Source organism: Thunnus albacares, chromosome 12 (assembly GCF_914725855.1).
Source record: "Thunnus albacares chromosome 12, fThuAlb1.1, whole genome shotgun sequence".
Taxonomy (NCBI): Eukaryota; Metazoa; Chordata; class Actinopteri; order Scombriformes; family Scombridae; genus Thunnus; species Thunnus albacares.
In genome coordinates this window covers 3,619,424-3,638,950 of record NC_058117.1, presented here as the reverse complement: position 1 = coordinate 3,638,950, position 19,527 = coordinate 3,619,424, and the positions used below count along the sequence as shown (strand labels likewise).

The 19,527-nt window shown below is 41.0% G+C and overlaps 2 protein-coding genes and 13 non-coding genes across 15 annotated transcripts in view; 1 reads left to right on the top strand and 14 right to left on the bottom strand.

Moving 5' to 3' along the window:
* LOC122993213 (kinesin-associated protein 3-like) overlaps positions 1-19,527 on the bottom strand; it is a 48,173-nt gene that overhangs the window by 24,963 nt on the left and 3,683 nt on the right. The gene's annotated exons all lie outside the window — the stretch shown is intronic.
* Positions 1-19,527, bottom strand: part of pdca (phosducin a) — a 33,573-nt gene that overhangs the window by 10,363 nt on the left and 3,683 nt on the right. The gene's annotated exons all lie outside the window — the stretch shown is intronic.
* Positions 1,636-1,706, bottom strand: trnag-gcc. The gene has a single exon. It is a non-coding gene; the product is annotated as a tRNA-Gly (tRNA).
* Positions 2,236-2,306, bottom strand: trnag-gcc. The gene has a single exon. It is a non-coding gene; the product is annotated as a tRNA-Gly (tRNA).
* Positions 2,957-3,027, bottom strand: trnag-gcc. The gene has a single exon. It is a non-coding gene; the product is annotated as a tRNA-Gly (tRNA).
* Positions 4,290-4,360, bottom strand: trnag-gcc. Its single transcript has one exon. It is a non-coding gene; the product is annotated as a tRNA-Gly (tRNA).
* trnad-guc lies at positions 6,143-6,214 on the bottom strand. Its single transcript has one exon. It is a non-coding gene; the product is annotated as a tRNA-Asp (tRNA).
* On the bottom strand, positions 7,565-7,635 carry trnag-gcc. Its single transcript has one exon. It is a non-coding gene; the product is annotated as a tRNA-Gly (tRNA).
* trnad-guc lies at positions 7,858-7,929 on the bottom strand. Its single transcript has one exon. It is a non-coding gene; the product is annotated as a tRNA-Asp (tRNA).
* trnag-gcc lies at positions 8,042-8,112 on the bottom strand. The gene has a single exon. It is a non-coding gene; the product is annotated as a tRNA-Gly (tRNA).
* Positions 9,669-9,740, bottom strand: trnad-guc. The gene has a single exon. It is a non-coding gene; the product is annotated as a tRNA-Asp (tRNA).
* On the bottom strand, positions 10,301-10,372 carry trnad-guc. The gene has a single exon. It is a non-coding gene; the product is annotated as a tRNA-Asp (tRNA).
* trnag-gcc lies at positions 10,799-10,869 on the bottom strand. The gene has a single exon. It is a non-coding gene; the product is annotated as a tRNA-Gly (tRNA).
* trnak-cuu lies at positions 18,728-18,800 on the top strand. The gene has a single exon. It is a non-coding gene; the product is annotated as a tRNA-Lys (tRNA).
* On the bottom strand, positions 19,299-19,371 carry trnav-aac. The gene has a single exon. It is a non-coding gene; the product is annotated as a tRNA-Val (tRNA).

The window sequence follows — 19,527 nt, the reverse complement described above, 5'->3', positions numbered from 1 at the left end:
AATGTTTAAGTAAGATAAAATAAAATATATAAAATATTCAATGCTCAGTTATTGCAATATGAGGCATGAAACCTTCCTCTTTTATACAGTGAATGAAACAGCCTCTGTCCACATCATCAAAACTGGATGATAACAAACATTCACCGCTAATGTCAGTTAGCAGCTAGATGCTAATTATCTGCTCAGCTGCAGCACATTAAAAAGCAGGTAAATATAACTCAAATGTCACATCGGACCCGTTAGATGCTGGTTTGATCGTTGCTCTTCAAAATCCCTGTTAACGACAAGCTGTCTGCCTGTGACTTGTACTTACAGCAGTTTGTTTACTTTGTCTTAAATAAGACATTACATTTTGCAATTAATCCGCAGTTCATATGCCTGCCGAACCGTGGGGGGCGATCAGTATGGAACATGGATCAACTACAATCTGTTACACCACTAGTTAACGCTTGTTATTCTAGTTACTTTAAGCTTATTACTCAATATACGGCTCAGCTTAAAAACGAACTAAAGAAACTGTCAGAAGCAAGCAGCCAGACCTCCTGCACTCATTCACTAATCACACATCATTAACAGGTGACTGAACAACCACTCAATTAAAAACGAATGAGTGAGTCCAGACAGCTCACTGTGACTTCAACAAGCAAATTAACGTTACCCACAACACATTATATGATCTCTGCTGCATTCTTGTTAAGGAGATAAAAAACACAAAAAAGCCACACAGAGACATTTAACCATCAGAGATGAAATTAGCGACCAAAGAGACAGAGAGAGAGAAGCTGTTTCTGACTCACGTTATCTGACGTCTTCTTCTTTCTTTTATGGAGATGAAGTATTCATGTTATAACATCCATCTGAAGCTGTTGGTCATCTTGTATGTTAGTTAAAAGAACTTTGTGGCTGCTGGTTAACCAGTCTGATATCATTAGCAACAATGACAAACGAGCTATCTCTCCTGGTTGTTTCTCTCTCCAGCCTCCCCGGCAGCATCCTGCTGCTGCTGCGCTGCCCAGTCCAGATAATTTCTCCCGTTAGCTTAACAACAGTCCTTAACAGTCCTTCCATGGATGTATAAAGAGTCCTTCAGGCTGCTACAACAACCCAGCTGTTGCATTGGCTAACGCAAGGAGCTATCTACTGCTGCTACTCTGCTTTACAGTGGAGAGAATTGAAGATGAATTCTGGAAACGATCATTGGACCAACTCCATGTCAATACTGCATTATGGTTGTTGAGTGGTAAGGGAGGACAGCCTCCCTTGGAGTGTCACTTTACGTGTCATGGCCAATCACAGATTAGCATGAAAAAAAATGAAATACATTAAGTCCAATGTAAGAGATCCCAGCCTGCGGAGGACAGCAGGCACCTGTCCTCCTCTGTCCCCCACTCCACCTCCACCAATTGCTCCCTATTTTTCCAAGTTACTTAACAGTAATGCTGCAATTTCATTGGATGTCACAGTGTTCCACCTATATGCTACTGAGCCCCCATGACGGTGGGGATACTCACCACTATGCTAACGAGGAGTGGTATCCCAGGACAACCATCACTACTTATGGATGTGATATAGTGGTGAAATAGAAATGCTACATGTCAGCTCTCCTCAAAGCCTTGGGAAAAGAAAAAGTGTTGTTGCATTGGCCGGGAATCGAACCCGGGCCTCCCGCGTGGCAGGCGAGAATTCTACCACTGAACCACCAATGCTTACTTAACAGACTTTTTTTTACCTTAAGTGTGATGTCAGCACTTTCTGCATTGGACTCCATATAGCTGCTCGGGAAGCATTATGACTTTTGTTTTAAGGCAGCTGGAGGAATACAGACAGTGGAGTTTGGGGTGATGGGTTAAACAGCTAATGCTACAACTGGCTACAACTGATTGATCAGGGCACAAAATCCCTCTTCGCTTTTCTGTTTTCTGTCTTGCAGTACCTCACATTTGCTAACACAGTAGATTAACTTCTAAATCAGAGAATTAAGACCTGATGTGTGGAAAACATGCAACTTGTCTATTTTTCCAAGTTACTTAACAGTAATGCTGCAATTTCATTGGATGTCACAGTGTTCCACCTATATGCTACTGAGCCCCCATGACGGTGGGGATACTCACCACTATGCCAACGAGGAGTGGTATCCCAGGACAACCATCACTACTTATGGATGTGATATAGTGGTGAAATAGAAATGCTACATGTCAGCTCTCCTCAAAGCCTTGGGAAAAGAAAAAGTGTTGTTGCATTGGCCGGGAATCGAACCCGGGCCTCCCGCGTGGCAGGCGAGAATTCTACCACTGAACCACCAATGCTTACTTAATAGACTTTTTTTTACCTTAAGTGCGATGTCAGCACTTTCTGCATTGGACTCCATATAGCTGCTCAGGAAGCATTATGACTTTTGTTTTAAGGCAGCTGGAGGAATACAGACAGTGGAGTTTGGGGTGATGGGTTAAACAGCTAATGCTACAACTGGCTACAACTGATTGATCAGGGCACAAAATCCCTCTTCGCTTTTCTGTTTTCTGTCTTGCAGTACCTCACATTTGCTAACACAGTAGATTAACTTCTAAATCAGAGAATTAAGACCTGATGTGTGGAAAACATGCAACTTGTCTTCAAGGTGCCAACTACATGTGCATCCAGTTTTCAGCTACAAGAATATCAAACATATTTGAGAGGCAGTATCACATTCCACAATCTTATCATGATTCTTTTTCATGTTGGTTTTTAAGACTATTTTTCCAAGTTACTTAACAGTAATGCTGCAATTTCATTGGATGTCACAGTGTTCCACCGATATGCTACTGGCCCGTGCATGACAGTGGGGATACTCACCACTATACTAGCGAGGACTGGTTTCCCATGACAACCATCACTACTTATGGATGTGATATAGTGGTGAAATAGAAATGCTACATGTCAGCTCTCCTCAAAGCCTGGGGAAAAGAAAAAGTGTTGTTGCATTGGCCGGGAATCGAACCCGGGCCTCCCGCGTGGCAGGCGAGAATTCTACCACTGAACCACCAATGCTTACTTAATAGCCTTTTTTTTACCTTAAGTGCGATGTCAGCACTTTCTGCATTGGACTCCATATAGCTGCTCGGGAAGCATTATGACTTGCCTTTGCAAGAGGACTTTTGTTTTAAGGCAGCTGGAAGAATACAGACAGTTTGGGGTGATGGGTTTAACAGCTAATGCTACAACTGGCTGCAACTGATTGATCAGAGCACAAAAACCCTCTTTGCTTTTCTGTTTTTGTTTTGTTAGTCTTGCAGTACATCACATTTTCTAACACAGTAGATTAATTTATAAATCAGAGAATTAAGACCTGATGTGTGGAAAAAGGACTACACCATCTGAAACCTGGGAACTACGCTGATCCTGCACCATGAACACCTCGCAATTAATCAATCTGCATTTGTTTGATGATCTTATTGAGAAGATAAAACAGAACTTGCAACTCATATAAACACTAAAATGCAAAGAATCCAACAAGTTAATATTCTATCTATAATAGCAACAGTAATGTTACAACATCAAAGTCACTATATAAACTCAATAATACTTCAATGGAAATATCTGACGTCAAACTATGGAGTGAAGTTTAAAAAGAATGAAGAACACAGAAATCAGTCACTATCAGCTGTTAGTACTACAGGCTGCAACTGCACTTTTTTGATATTTTGTTACTACATTTACCTCAATATTCAATTAAAACATATCAATGCACCACTTTATCTACTCAGAACTGTTGCTTTCTTTTTCAGTTGCTGTGGCTTATGAACATTTTGCAAATACATTTTGATGTGTCTTATTATGTCACTTCACCTCCTTTTATTCCCAGTGATATAATATAATTAGTGATTATGCGCTGTGTGTATGTGTCTGTCCGCTGCCTCCCTTTCCCCTGCGCTCACTGCAACTTGTTCCCCTGCAACTTGTCTTCAAGGTGCCAACTACATGTGCATCTAGTTTTCAGCTACAAGAATATCAAACATATTTGAAAGGCAGTATCACATTCCACAATCTTATCATGATTCTTTTTCATGTTGGTTTTTAAGACTATTTTTCCAAGTTACTTAACAGTAATGCTGCAATTTCATTGGATGTCACAGTGTTCCACCTATATGCTACTGAGCCCCCATGACGGTGGGGATACTCATCACTATGCCAACGAGGAGTGGTATCCAAGGACAACCATCACTACTTATGGATGTGATATAGTGGTGAAATAACTTAGAAATGCTACATGTCAGCTCTCCTCAAAGCCTTGGGAAAAGAAAAAGTGTTGTTGCATTGGCCGGGAATCGAACCCGGGCCTCCCGCGTGGCAGGCGAGAATTCTACCACTGAACCACCAATGCTTACTTAACAGACTTTTTTTACCTTTAGTGCAATGTCAGCACTTTCTGCATTGGACTCCATATAGCTGCTCGGGAAGCATTATGACTTTTGTTTTAAGGCAGCTGGAGGAATACAGACAGTTTGGGGTGATGGGTTTAACAGCTAATACTACAACTGGCTGCAACTGATTGATCAGAGCACAAAAACCCTCTTTGCTTTTCTGTTTTTGTTTTGTTAGTCTTGCAGTACATCACATTTGCTAACACAGTAGATTAACTTTTAAATCAGAGAATTAAGACCTGATGTGTGGAAAAAGGACCTGGAACCTGGGAACTATGCTGATCCTGGACCATGAACACCTCACAATCAATCAATCTGCATTTGTTTGATGATCTTATTGAGAAGATAAAACAGAACTTGCAACTCATATAAACACTAAAATGCAAAGAATCCAACAAGTTAGTATTCTATCTATAATAGCAGTAATGTTACAACAGCAAAGTCACTATATAAACTCAATAATACTTCAATGGAAATATCTGACGTCAAACTATGGAGTGAAGTTTAAAAAGAATGAAGAACACAGAAATCAGTCACTATCAGCTGTTAGTACTACAGGCTGCAACTGTACTTTTTTGATATTTTGTTACTGCATTTACCTCAATATTCAATTAAAACATCATATCAATGCACCACTTTATCTACTCAGAACTGTTGCTTTCTTTCTCAGTTGCTGTGGCTTATGAACATTTTGCAAATACATTTTGATGTGTCTTACTATGTCACTTCACCTCCTTTTATTCCCAGTGATATAATATAATTAGTGATTATGCGCTGTGTGTATGTGTCTGTCCGCTGCCTCCCTTTCCCCTGCACTCTCATTGCAACTTGTTCCCCTGCAACTTGTCTTCAAGGTGCCGACTACATATGCATCCAGTTTTCAGCTACAAGAAAATCAAACATATTTGAAAATTGTAACAAAATGTTTAGGGCAGCTGTGGTCAGAAGGTAGAGTGGATTGTCAACTAACCCCTCCTGTCCGCATGTCTAAGTGTCCTCAGGCAAGACACTGAACCCCTCATAGCTATGGTTGTGCTAGCAACCATCAGGAGCGATTAATATTAATATCCTAATACCCTAGTTTAGATAAAATTGAGACAAACCTACTGTAATATCAGCAACACAACTGTTTCAAAAACAAAACAATCACCACAACTCATACAGCCTTGTGGAAACTCAACATAATCCAAAAGACAAGGCGTGAAAAGTAGTTTGTAGACATCCATTGTCTCTGATCTTATGCAAAACTATTGAAGCTTAGAGTCAGAGTTGTACCCACAGAAAACAGTTACTCTCACAGAGACATTCAGAAGTTGCAAAACTAAACTTCAATCCACAATAATGAATTTAGAAATTACAAAAGTACTGAGAGCTGAACACAGAGATACTTTTAAAAACAAAGCTTCCTCTCTGGACTCCAGTGCAGACACTAGCTGAGTCTCACAATACACACTGCTTGTTTGAGGGAGGACAGGGCAAAGGACAGGGAAGAGGAACACTGCTAGTAAGTTTACTACGCCAGTTTTAAAATATTCCAAAACAATCTGCTTTGTGACTATTTTATGATGGAATTTAATTCAACACATTTTTTAGTTACAAGAAAATTTTTAATTTCAAATCTAACTTCCGCAGAAATTAAACTTATATACTAATTTGATTAAAGCTAAGATGAACGAACAACCTCATTTACTTATGTCTTTGCTGTGAAAAAAGCCTGTACAAATCATTGTGAGAAAAAGAACCTCCCCGTCGGGGAATCGAACCCCGGTCTCCCGCGTGACAGGCGGGGATACTCACCACTATACTAACGAGGAATGGCTGATTTTTGCATTGCCAGCAGTCTTTATGAATGTGAGTGCCATGAACATGACTACTGTCTGAAATCTCTTAAAAGAAGCAAGACTTCAGACTTCACGGTCAATTCAATTAAAAAATCTCCAAAATGTTATTTGTCAAGGGGTGCCCAAACTCTTGCATACAACTGTAGCCAACACACAGAGCCACCTGAAAGCAATATTGAATCTAAGCTTCCATCACACTCTGAGACCAAACAGGAGCAGTTAGTGTGTGTGTTGTTGAGTGGCAGGTGGGATTAACAAGAAACACTATGGCCTTGTTTAAACCTGGTATTAACATCCGTCTCGAGTGATCCGATCACAAGTGGACAGCTCTAAATACAGGCGTAAACACACTCAAGACGCATTGAGGACGGATTGAGATCCGATCACTCAGACCACATTTGGAGGTGGTCTGGCCCGCATGTGGCCTCATTCATTTAGCAATGTAAACGCAATGCGTCCTGGACCACAATGAAGGACCGTCTACTCAACTGACGTCCTCTATTTTCCAGCAGACTTGGCAGGGACTTGCATTGCTGCCTCCTGGTCCAAAGCTGTTCAACTTGTTTGATAACAGGATAAACAAATTAATTTGTTTTTCATGAGAATTAAAAAACGTAATCCGCCTCCTGTTTTTTCCTGTTTGTCCCGTTACCCTAACCGGTTTCCCTCTTCAAATCCACAATTAGAATAGTAATTAAACCAAAACCAGAAACCTACTTGTTTTTCGCCTGTCGGTCTAAAAAAAATATTTCAGAAGCCAAACGTTGCTGGACAGTTTCTTCTTTCCTGTCAAGTTGATAGCAACAGTTTTTAGTTTTGCTGCGCTGCTCGACATAATGAGCTCTGGATCTATCAGGAGGATGACTGCTTTACTCAGTATCAACCTGGACTGTGTGTGTGTAACAGCTGACCTACTGGATGTGTAGAAGAAAACAGAGCATTATTAACATTAGATCGTGACCAATCCTGTCTGCGTGTCAGAGATTTAGATAATCAATGAAGTTATGCTGCTGTGTCTCATGCATAAGTGCGCACGGCTTCTCTCAATGGAGACACACAGCTGTGGGGAGATCGCTGCATATAACTCTCTCTCTTTCGGACGCCCGGTTCTCTCGCCGGTTAATAACTAACGAATTTGATCTTTGAAAACAGAAATGACGTCAATGTTTATTTTGCATATAGAGCCGGGAAGTGAGATCCGATCACAAGTGGTCACTCAAGACGCATGTGGAGACGCATGTTAATGCCAGGTGTTAACAGGGCCTATGAAGGGGTGTCACAATTTTACAATAAAGCCAAAGATCTATCTGTCAAAAGGGTTGTTGCATTGGCCGGGAATCGAACCCGGGCCTCCCGCGTGGCAGGCGAGAATTCTACCACTGAACCACCAATGCTTACAAGTGCCTGAATTTCGAAGACTCATCATTTCCTACAAATATTCCACATTATAAGCATTCCAACAGGTCAATGAAGCATGACCGTTTAACTTCAAGGATGCTTTGGGGAGATTTTGTTTTAGGCGAGATGGCTGTAAGAGCTAAACCTCTTTAAAAGTCAAGTCAGAAGCCTATGTATCTGTGTGTTTAACAAACCAGGATGGGAGGAAAACAGCATTTCTCCCCGTCGGGGAATCGAACCCCGGTCTCCCGCGTGACAGGCGGGGATACTCACCACTATACTAACGAGGAGTGGTTTCCCATGACAACCATCACTACTTATGAATGTGATATAGTGGTGAGCTAACTTACAAATGCCACATGTCAGCTCTCTTCAAAGTCTGAGGAAAAGTAAAAATGTTGTTGCATTGGCCGGGAATCGAACCCGGGCCTCCCGCGTGGCAGGCGAGAATTCTACCACTGAACCACCAATGCTCACTTACTAATTTTTTTTTTACCTTTACGTCAGCACTATCTGCATTGGACTCCTTATAGCTACTTGGGAAATATCATAGCCCCTTTCACACATGCAGTCTATCCCTGAAATGTTCAGGAACATTTCCTGTATGGGGTCATGTGTGAATGGGAGCACAGATAGATATTCAGGGAAATCTGTACTGCCAATTTCCCACCTCAAGACCTGGTAAAATTTCCGCAAAAATGCTGGTATAGCTGTGTTATGAATGAAAGTAACATTGCAAGGACAAGCATGTAAAGGGCTATGTTCATCTGATGAAAGACGCTTTCATGTGAAGCAAGCGAACCAATCACAAGATGACGTATTTGAATCTGCGACTTGTTGCCTTGCCTTGCCAATGTCTTCGCAGGTGATTCGATAAGTAACAAGCAATACAAGTTCTCTGTTTGCAAACAAGCACCTTTTCTCAAGAATGGCTGAAAACTGGACAGATTCAGAAATAAAAGAGCTCCTCTCACTCCTTGCCCCATCTTCTTCTTCTGCTGAGTTTTATGGTGGTCGGCAGTGTTGCATTACCGCCATCTGCTGGACTGTTCCTTGCCCCATTTAATCCAACATTGCCATGATGTGTGAAAAGGCACAAGGCGGAGATGTTCCTGAATGTAGCTTCATGTGTGAATAGTGAAAATCACTAGCAGTGATTTTCACAAAGGACTACAAAGGACTACACCATCTGAAACCCGGCAACTACGCCAATCCTGCACCATGTAGCTGGGCACATTTTGAATCTCTCTAGCTTAGTGGGTGGCACCTGGCTGCAATGTTAGGTCTCTTTCACAATGAATAGTAGCCTATCACTGTCCCAGCTTTTGAGTCCATATGTATGAACTAGTTAGTTTCCTGTCAGTTAGTTAGTACTTTATCTATGCACCACTTTATCTACTCAGAACTGTTGCTTTCTTTCTCAGTTGCTGTGGCTTGTGAACATTTTACACATACATTTTGATGTGTCTTACTATGTCACTCCATCTCCTTTAATTCCCCACGAAACGCCTTTCACTCCTATTGCATTACTAATATAATGGTTTTTGTCTAGAAAGTCTCACAGTCTGCACTTGCCAAGAGCCAATCATCCTGAGTGAGAAAAGCAGGACATCGGTCTGTTTATCACTGTGTCGTCACAAAATGTATTGTTAATTTACCACAGATTAGGTGTTTCCACATTACTGACAATTTAATTGCAAACAAGGTTTTTCTGTAGCCAAGAACTGCAATACACACCTCTCAGGTGTTAAGTATTCTCCATGGTAACACAGCTCCCACACAGGAATTCTCTTTGGGAAGTTTCTCAGGCTGTGAACTGCCAAGAATTGGCATGTGCTTGTGAAAGTCCACAAACACCAAAAGATATGGCTTTCATGTCATGTTTTCAATTACGTACTTTTACTGAAAGAATAAAAGACCGAAAATTTGGCTCCACATAACAAAGAAACGGACTAGAGGCTCTTAGTCTTGAGTGCAGCTGTGCACACAGAAAACAGATACTCTCACAAAGAAAAAACAAAAAAAGAACCTCCCCGTCGGGGAATCGAACCCCGGTCTCCCGCGTGACAGGCGGGGATACTCACCACTATACTAACGAGGACTGGCTGCATTTCAAATTGCCAGCAGTCTTTATGAAAGGGCCAAATGAAGCATGACTTCAGACTTCATGGTCTGAGGTTTCATAATGGGGTCAGTACTACTTAACATTGCTAGTAGCTAAAGCACTGATTCCCCTCAGGTTCATACTGTAGATATATGGTGTGTGTGTTGTTGAGTGGTGGGTGTGGTTAACAAGAAACACTATGAAGGGGTGCCATAATTTTACAATAAAGTTTAGGAACCAGTGATACATCTGTCAGCCTTGGTAGATGCATTGGCTGGGAATCAAACACAGGCCTCCCGCATGGCCAGCAATAATTCGACCACTGAACAACCAATGCTTACAGACCCACAAAACTGAAGACTCATCATTTCCTACAATAACTCCAGGAAGGCATTCCAAAAGTTCAATGAAGCATGATCATTTTACTTCTTAAGTCCGCTTTGGGCAAATTTTATTTTAGACAAGATGGCTGTAACTGCTAAACCTCTTTAAAAGTCTAATCAGAAGCCCATGTATCTGTGTGTTCAACAAATCAGGTTGGGAGGAAAAAGGATTATCTCCCCGTCGGGGAATCGAACCCCGGTCTCCCGCGTGACAGGCGGGGATACTCACCACTATACTAACGAGGAGTGGCTATTTTGACGTCACAGGCAGTCTTTATGAATGACCCAAAAGAAGCAAGACTTCAGACTTAACGGTGTGACACTTAATAAAGGGGTTGGTGTTGTGTAACACTGCAAGTAGCTAGTACACTGATCCCCCTCAGGTTCATGTTGTAGATATACTCCTCTATCAGGACAACAAAGATAATGTTGGCAACGAAGGACAGGTTGAAATGAGAAATACTGTGTTGGCCAAAACCAAGCTCAATCTAACAGTACAACATAACCAACACACAGAGCCACCTAAAATAAATATTGAATCTATGCTTCCTATCTAAGTGTGTGGTTGACAACAAACACCATGAAGGGAGCAAACATTTTTAAAGTAAAGCTCCTAAGCTTGATTTAAAATAAAGCTTAGGAGCCAATGATCCATCTGTCAAAAAGATCTCATGCATTGGCCGGGAATCGAACCCGGGCCTCCCGCGTGGCAGGCGAGAATTCTACCACTGAACCACCAATGCCTACGGGCGACCAGAATTGATATAGCCTTAAAATAGAAGAACAAAAATGAGATTGCCGCAGACACATGCAGAATCGTATTCAAGACTGACAGAGATTACCCTATGGCTTTTATTAGACACTACCTGGTACAGTTAATTTAAATTTACTGTGGCAAGTATGACCTTAAGTTTGTAAAATGCTACTGAAATAGAAACTTACTAAATGACAGCTAATGTAATCTATGCAATTCATTTGTTTATTTGGACAATAAGGAAAAGTATTTGAGAAGTATTGTCTCTTGTCTCTCTCACCCCCTATTCACACACACAGGCTCCAACAATAGAGGTGCGACAGGCAGTCTTTTGTGAATGGAGCCTTCAAATAGCACCTTGGCCCAAGCCACACCGATTTAAGACTAAAAAGTCTCCCAGAATTCAGTATGTAAATTATGTGCTCACACTTAACAGACCCTCAAGTTTCAGGCTTGTGAAAGGCAAGAGACAACCTGGTACTTTGAGTCCACATTATTGTAATGGACGAACACATCATTAGCATTACAATGTGTCCTTTTGTTCATATTTTATAGGCCATCAGTGCACCATCCTAGTAAATTGCCCAGTCCCTGCAAATTACATGCAGTGGTACGTGCCTGTTGGATGGTCCAAACCCCCTCCCCCCACACCTTTCCAATAGCAGACTGGGGGGGTTGAGTAGGGCCATGTCTGTAACCTTCCATCACTTGCCCCTTTTACACAGCCTGTTCAAGGCTAGAATGTTGCACCTTTATTCCACCTTGACGTTCTGTATAAAAGTTACAAACACGGAAAGGGGGGGCATTGTTGTTCCATCATTAAGCTGGAAGCGAAGGTAGTTGCATTGCCGGATCAACGTCTGTGTAAAAGTTACAGCCGGCGTAGCGGGACAGTCAACACTAGACGCTGACACTGTTGTGTTACATGTCACGCCCCTGATTCCGGATCTCTATTGCTGGATTTCTGTATAAAAGGGGTTAATGACAAGCTGATATTAACATCCACTTCACAAACTCATTGGCCAGCTATGAGAAAGGAACCAGAGTTTGAACTTCTCTCTAGCTCTCCTTTTTCATTCATGACACGACAATTTTTGTAACTTTATGGGTGAACAATCGAGTACAACACTATGCTTGCCTTCCAGGAGAGTGTGTCTGATAATATTCGCTATTATCCCCGCATCTGAACGTCTCTCCCGTCCCCCATGATAACAATTGCAGCTTACCTTAGAGCAGATAAGTACACTCCATCAATTCCTTACTAAGAAATTTGCTTACATGTTCTGTAGGGGCATGGTGTCAATGATCAGGGACTTTATCGGGGTTCCAACCATCTGTAGTGTCTCATCATTGCTCCAATAATGCTAGCTTTTGTTCGTTGCTCTGCTGCTGCTCAGCATATTGATAATCTTAATTCTGTTTCTGCAGGTGACAACTTGGGCTTCACATGTTACCTAGGATCTTCTCCTGACACATACAAAAAGCAGATTAGAAAACAGGTTACACATATACATGGCAGAGACATTGGCATTCTCCAGGAATTCAACTTATCAAAATTAACTTACTGGAAAAAGCCAATTGTAACCTGGTTACTCCAGTGCAAGTGAACACAGTGATTATAAGAGTGGGATTCCAGTAGTGTTTACATGGGTGTCTCCTGGCTCTTGTTGCCACCTGGTAGTTACTGGTGCACACAATAACTACATAGCCTAGAAATGAAAAATCAAATGATTTGAAAAACATTCCTGCTGGCAGTAACAGGAGTATTACCTGATTAACATTAAGATATTTACACTGTTTTTTTTAAATCTAGTAATTGAGAAAGTATACAATGAGAATGAGACAACAGTACCGTAACACATCAGTCAATTGTATTTTACATACTGGAGTTGATTAAAGTAACAATCTCGAAGATCTCGGTTTCATTCTCCTTTGTGGCACCTATAGTGATAAACGGTAATTGCAGGTGTATTTTTAGACCTCACTCAACCTCAATCCCAGAGATCCAAACAGTGTCACCTGAGTAACATCATGCTAGGAGACACGAGAAAAAACAGTATGCCACTTCACACACAAGTGAGTTGAAGGCGTTATTTTTTCCCCCACCCACATTCTGGGAAGACATGCCGTTACTCTGCCTCTGATTGGATTGGCTGTGACCCTGATATTTTTTTACCCTAACCATGTCATTCCTCATGCCTTAACTTAACCAACCTAACCAATGAAGGCAATGAGTACTAGCCAGTCTGAGGCAGAGTAGGGCAGGTCTTCATGGAATGCAGGTGGGAAAAAAGATGAGCTGAAAAGCGAGTCTGTTGTGCTAGCTCCACTGCACTGCTTGTGATTTGAATGCATGGTGGGAATGTCGCCACTGACACCTAGTTATTAGTATTGTAATATAACTATAAATTATATATATATATATATATATACACATATGGCTTTCATCAGTGAGCCATTGAACCAATCTTAACATTTATTTAAATCAATATCTTCAAGATTATTACTTTAAATTCTTTTCCAGCTTGAGTGTAATGTGGACTTTATGAACCTTTAAGCCACATTATACAAGGAACTTGGCTCTAAAACTGAGCCTGAGAGCTGTAGAACAACAAATAGCACATGTGCATAATAATAGCAATGCTAATAGCTATCTACAGCTTAGCCTTGCTCAAATGGCATGGTAAACAAGAAATTTACCATACCAGTGTGCATTTAATTGTGCATGTAAAATTTGTTAGAAGCTGTACTTACCAGCTGATTTTCATTTTGATTGTGGTTCACTTGGGTCACAGCAGGCAGTCTGTCAGTAAAGCTGAGAAGGTACGTGTGAATGCTCAACAGTCAGGACCAGCGTTCCATTCTGTCCATACTATGGGTTTTCAACCTTCCCTGTCTTACTTTTGTTAAAGCCCCATCTGTAACAGCCACAGTGAAAATGTGTGTAGAATAGTTAATTTAATGAAGAATAAGTATGGTAAAGATGATGAGATGACATTGCATGAGATGATCCTCATGCAATGTTTTATTGTACAGGGCAGTGTTTCCCACAGAATTAGATTCTATCTGTGGCGGTAGCTGATGGGGGGGGGGTGGGGTTGCTTTCTTAAATTATTTATTCAGTAATACTGTATATAAGGTGCTCCACTACATGCAGTACAGCTAACCATGACAACTCAGCTGTATTTTGACAGTGTTGTGTTAAGAACATAGACTTATCAGAGATAATTTGTAGGGTTTCCACCAGTGTATTGCAAGTTGACCCCACCACATGGCCTAAACAGTGGCAATTTAAAAAAAAAGTATTTTAATATATTTTCTAAATTAAATGTTATACAAGTATTGTAGCCACCTTAAGGTGCGGTCGAGAGTGACCGCTGAGTGGGGCTGAGTGAATCAATGTGCTGTACGCAGGTCTACTATGAAGTAAGACTTTACCCATTTTAAATAGTAAAATAAAAAAAATAAAAAAAATCAATATGTGTCAATGTTGATATTGTGGCAATGTTGATATTGGTTTCCCATACATTCATGTGGCATGAATGTATGGGAAACCCTGCAGTGTTCCAGGATAAATGGATCCATTACAGTTCCTGCTTTACGGCTTACAATCAAGCTCCCTGTCAATCTCACATCTTAATGTGTTAGCTAGTTACTTTTGCTGTTGGTACTTTTCCCAATTCCTAACAATAAAATACAGATAAAAAAAAAAAAAGAAACACGATGGTGCCCATTTTGTTGTTATTTGCCTAGCAACACTGTTCATGTAATGTACGACACTTGAAAGCATATTCCGAGCATACTGGAAACATTGCCCCACGTATGGCCATAACTTTGGCTCTTATGACTGACAAGGATTTATTTACACTCCATGTTCTCTCTGAAAAACATACAACCGTCCCTGGGTGGGCTCGAACCACCAACCTTTCGGTTAACAGCCGAACGCGCTAACCGATTGCGCCACAGAGACAGATACCACAGCTTGCTCACAAGAAAAACATGTGCCTATATTACTGCTTATGCCACATCAATCTTTCTGTCAGTCTCATTCTCTATCTTACCCTCATTTATAAGCAAAACCCTAAGATATTTTAACATTGTCACTCTCTCCCAACCTGAAGGGAACTATTTATCATTTTACAGCAGGGTACCATGGACTCTGACAAGGACGTGCTGACTCTCAACCTCCCACCCACATGCACCAGGGCACAGTGAAAATCACAGATTGATGAAGCCAGCAGAACCACATTATCTACAAAAAGCAGAGATGCAGTCCTGTGGTAAACATACTGGACAATGTCCAGATTCTTTTCATGAAAATCAAAAGTTGCTGACTAAGGCACAACCCTGGCAGTGCCCAACATCCTGGCTCAACTTTTGTCAGCCCCCAACATGATGTCATCCAGTAAAGCACTGCATAGTAATGTGAGTGCCATATTACTACTGTTTACCTGGTGATCGGCACAACAAAACATAAAACAATTGCTGCTGTGATAACAGTCCAGAGTTGTAAATCCTGTCTCAGAGTATCATAAATCACTGTACAGTGCAGTATAGTACAAGGAAAACACTATCTGTAGACTCAGACTGTTCATAATAAAGTCATTACTGCTAAAACTGTGAGGCTCACTTATGATTCCATTGTTCAGCTTGAGCATAAATCTGTTGTGGCCTCAAAATGATGCTTTTTTTTTTTTTTTTTACATTTTTACCTCGACTACTACTACTACTGCTTGAAAAGTTAAGTTAGTGTAAAGTTAGAGCAGGTAACACAACATGAAAAACAGCTGTGGGAAGACACTGAGTTGCATTTGTTTAGCAAAGAATTAATCCCTTATTTTGCAGTGAGGAACAGATCCATTTCTTTGACTTATGTTAGGTAATAAATCACAGCCTCCATAGTCTTTTTTTATAGCTCTGCTGGGTGTTTGAGTGGTCAGACAATGGGGATTTTTTATTTAAATTTTTCTGGCCTTTTCTCACGTTTCAGGTAGCTGTTAAAGTCCGTCATATGTATCATTTGTATCATTATATCATTTACTGCCCCCTCTTGCTGTCCAAGGTTTTTCTCGTACAGTTGTCATTTGATGATTCTGTTTAGGGAGAAATTAGGAGTGTCTGTTTTGATGCAGTGAAGCCAGGATTGTGGTACAAAAAAATAAGACTGCATAGAGGCCTGAATCTAGACTGTCATCGTATTTTGATTAATCGTACAGCCATACCATCCAGTATCCTTGCAACCAGAGTATTGCAGTCCTTCTGGCCTCACTGTTTTTGTTTTTTCGCTCCTTTCCTCTCTCTCTCTCTCTGTCAGGCTGTGTTTGCACAAGGGCGTGTTACAGCTCTAGCCTCCCCCCCCCCACACAGTGCAACTCCAGAGTACAGGGTATAGCAGAGACAATAAAAGGGTGTTAAGTGTGGTTACAAAAGACGACATCACAGTAATCAATGGGAACTGATAAGCTGTGTTGATTACATACCAAACTGGTAAGCAGTATCACTTAGAGTCAAACCCTCATCATTGTCATTCCTCCCGGTATACAGAAAACACTGTTCCACATAATATGGCCAAAGATTTGACTACTAATAATTCATGACTGGCAAGGATTCATATACTAATTACAAATGACAGAATACAGATATTAAACTCCATGTTCTCTTAGAAAAACATTACCCGTCCCTGGGTGGGCTCGAACCACCAACCTTTCGGTTAACAGCCGAACGCGCTAACCGATTGCGCCACAGAGACAGATACCCTCATGCGCTCACGAGATGTACATATGTGTGAAAGCTGAAATCATGTAGCCAACATGCCTGGGGACTGGATTTTTTTTTTTTTTTAAAGTTTGGATTTATCACAGAAAGCTATTTACATCTGCTTTTGAACTGAAGACCTTTCATGCGATGGGTGAATGTGTTTCCCACTTATACTTGAATGATCGTGGATTTCTGCAAGTCTAAGCTCGCTCTGGAGCCAGTGAAAATCTGTGGGGTGGACATTGAAGTGGTGCACACCTACAAATATCTAGGGGTCCTTGTGGACGACAAGCTGGACTGGTCCTCTAACACCGACGCCCTCTACAGGAAGGGGCAGAGCCGCCTGTTCTTCCTGTGGACACTGAGGTCCTTTGATGTGTATGTGGAAATGATGACCATGTTCGCTCTTTTTTTCCGCAGTGTGCTGGGGAGGCAGCCTTACAGACAAGAACACCAATCAATTAGACAAGCTGGTCAAAAAAGCGGGCTCAGTGCTGGGCAGGAGATTGGACCTGCTAAGATCTGCAGTGGAGAGAGGCGCGCTGAACAAACTGAAAGCTATAATGGACAATAGCAGACACCCTCTCCACAGCCTCCTGGAGCGACAGAGGAGTAGCTGTAGCAGTCAGCTCCTCTCATTGTGCTGCAGAACGGAGCGTTTCAGGAGATCCTTCATCCCCACAGCAATAAGACTGTTCTTTTGATGAGCTCTTGACAATTTGAATTTCCCTTCGGTGATCAATAAAGTATATCTATCTATATCTATCTGTCTGTCTAGTTCCACTATCAATCACACTACTGAACAATAAAAGATTAAGTGTGTGTGGGGGTGTGTGGGGGGATGGGGTGAAACGTCATGGCTCTTATTGGGGGGCTGTGCAATATCCCGGTGTGGAGCATCTGTGCAATATTTGGTGTGTATGTTCTGGTGTATATGGATCTGTGTGTGATACTGCATATTAACTGTGGTTTGATTGTACGTGTATGTAGATATATTGTTGTCTTGAATGCTCAAGACAAATTTCTCCTAAGGGAGACAATAAAGGCTAATCTTATCTCTTATCATATTTTGCTGTACTTTACCTTCTGAGAGAGGTTACGGGCTGGTCTATTGCCTCCTCCAGAAGGACAAACCACAGAGCTTGTCAAAGCCCCCACCATCCACTCTCCATCACACATGGCCTTGTGGCTCTTAGGTTTAGTGCTCATCTAAAGATAACATGGAAATAATAACAATAACAATGGTTACAATTATATATCACAGCATAAACATGGTGTACTGAACAAGTGCATACTTAAGTGGACAGTAGCATAATACTGTTAGTTACGCAAACTCCACTGATAACATGTTTTTTTGCATTCAGATACAGTAATGACAGGGATATACCTCCAACCATTAAAAGCTGTCATTCTTACCTAAACTTCAGATGAGATAATAAACTCCATTATTCCTTGGAGGTACTTTACATTAATGTCACTAGCTAAGTAGCTATCTAACTAGTTAATAATTATAGTAAAATTGTAAGTATTGAATGTGAACTTACTTTGATGAGTTGTCTTGTGCTACTGACAGATGAAAGCAGTACGTACTCCAGTCACACAATGGAAAGAAGCGCCATAATTGGTGATGTCCAATGTGATCCTGCAGGGTGATTGGCCTACATCCATTCTCACATTGGACAGTGAATACCATGGTTGATGATGAGATTGGAGTTTAAACAAACGATCCTGACCCAAGTTGCGCCACAAAGACAACTGCTAAGTTTCTATGGGATAAATGTTTTTTTTTCATATACTACTCAAAGCCAGCAATATACTATTTTTTTTTTGGATATCAAACAAATTAACCTAAAATAAAGGTAAAGTCACAGTCCAAGCCTGGTGACATCAACATTCCCTGGTGTTTCAGTGTTACTCATCTACATTGTATATTTTCACTGGGAGAAACAACTTTGCCTCAAATTCCTTTCCATTCCAATATGAATTGAATTGCCAAGAACATATACTAACTCCCAACAGTTTGTGTGATTAAAAACAGGGACATGATTAGAATAGGAATAAAAAAACTCATATTTTCTGAGTCGCACAAGGCCCGGCTAGCTCAGTCGGTAGAGCATGAGACTCTTAATCTCAGGGTCGTGGGTTCGAGCCCCACGTTGGGCGTAACCTTTTCCAAGTTTTTGTTTGTGGTTTTCAATATTCAAAATTCTACTGCTACTGAATTAATATTTTAAGTGAATAAGAATACACTACATATGAGATCAAAATCTTAAATTAAGACAAACACAGCTGGCACAGCTGACTATATACACACACACACACACACACACACACACACACACACACACACACACACACACACACATTTTTCCCCCTCCTTTTTCCACCTACTTGCCTGTACATAATAGCTATGTGTTTCTGTCTGCTTATCTTTTGTTAGCCTACTATACTTGTTTAGCTGTATACCTTCTGTATGTGTATCTTTTGGTACATTGTATGGGAATACATTGAGAGCCACTGGGAACTGGAGCCAAGCTCTTTATGTGTTCAAACATACTAACACAATAAAACTGATTCTGATTCTGAAATACATTCAACAACAGCATGTTGCCTGTCAGATGTGGCTCTTCTTTCTTTTAAAAACATGACACTCTAAAAAGCTGTTTCCGCCCGGTTTCGAACCGGGGACCTTTCGCGTGTTAGGCGAACGTGATAACCACTACACTACGGAAACTCCGATACCACCCTAGCCTGGTGAGGAACACTAAATATGGAGCTTTGTCTACAGCACAACACCACATTCTAACACATCTGTGTCTGATTTGATTTAAAAAAATATTGTTTAAACAAGTTAAACAAAATGACTTGAACTTGCATGTTGTAAACACTG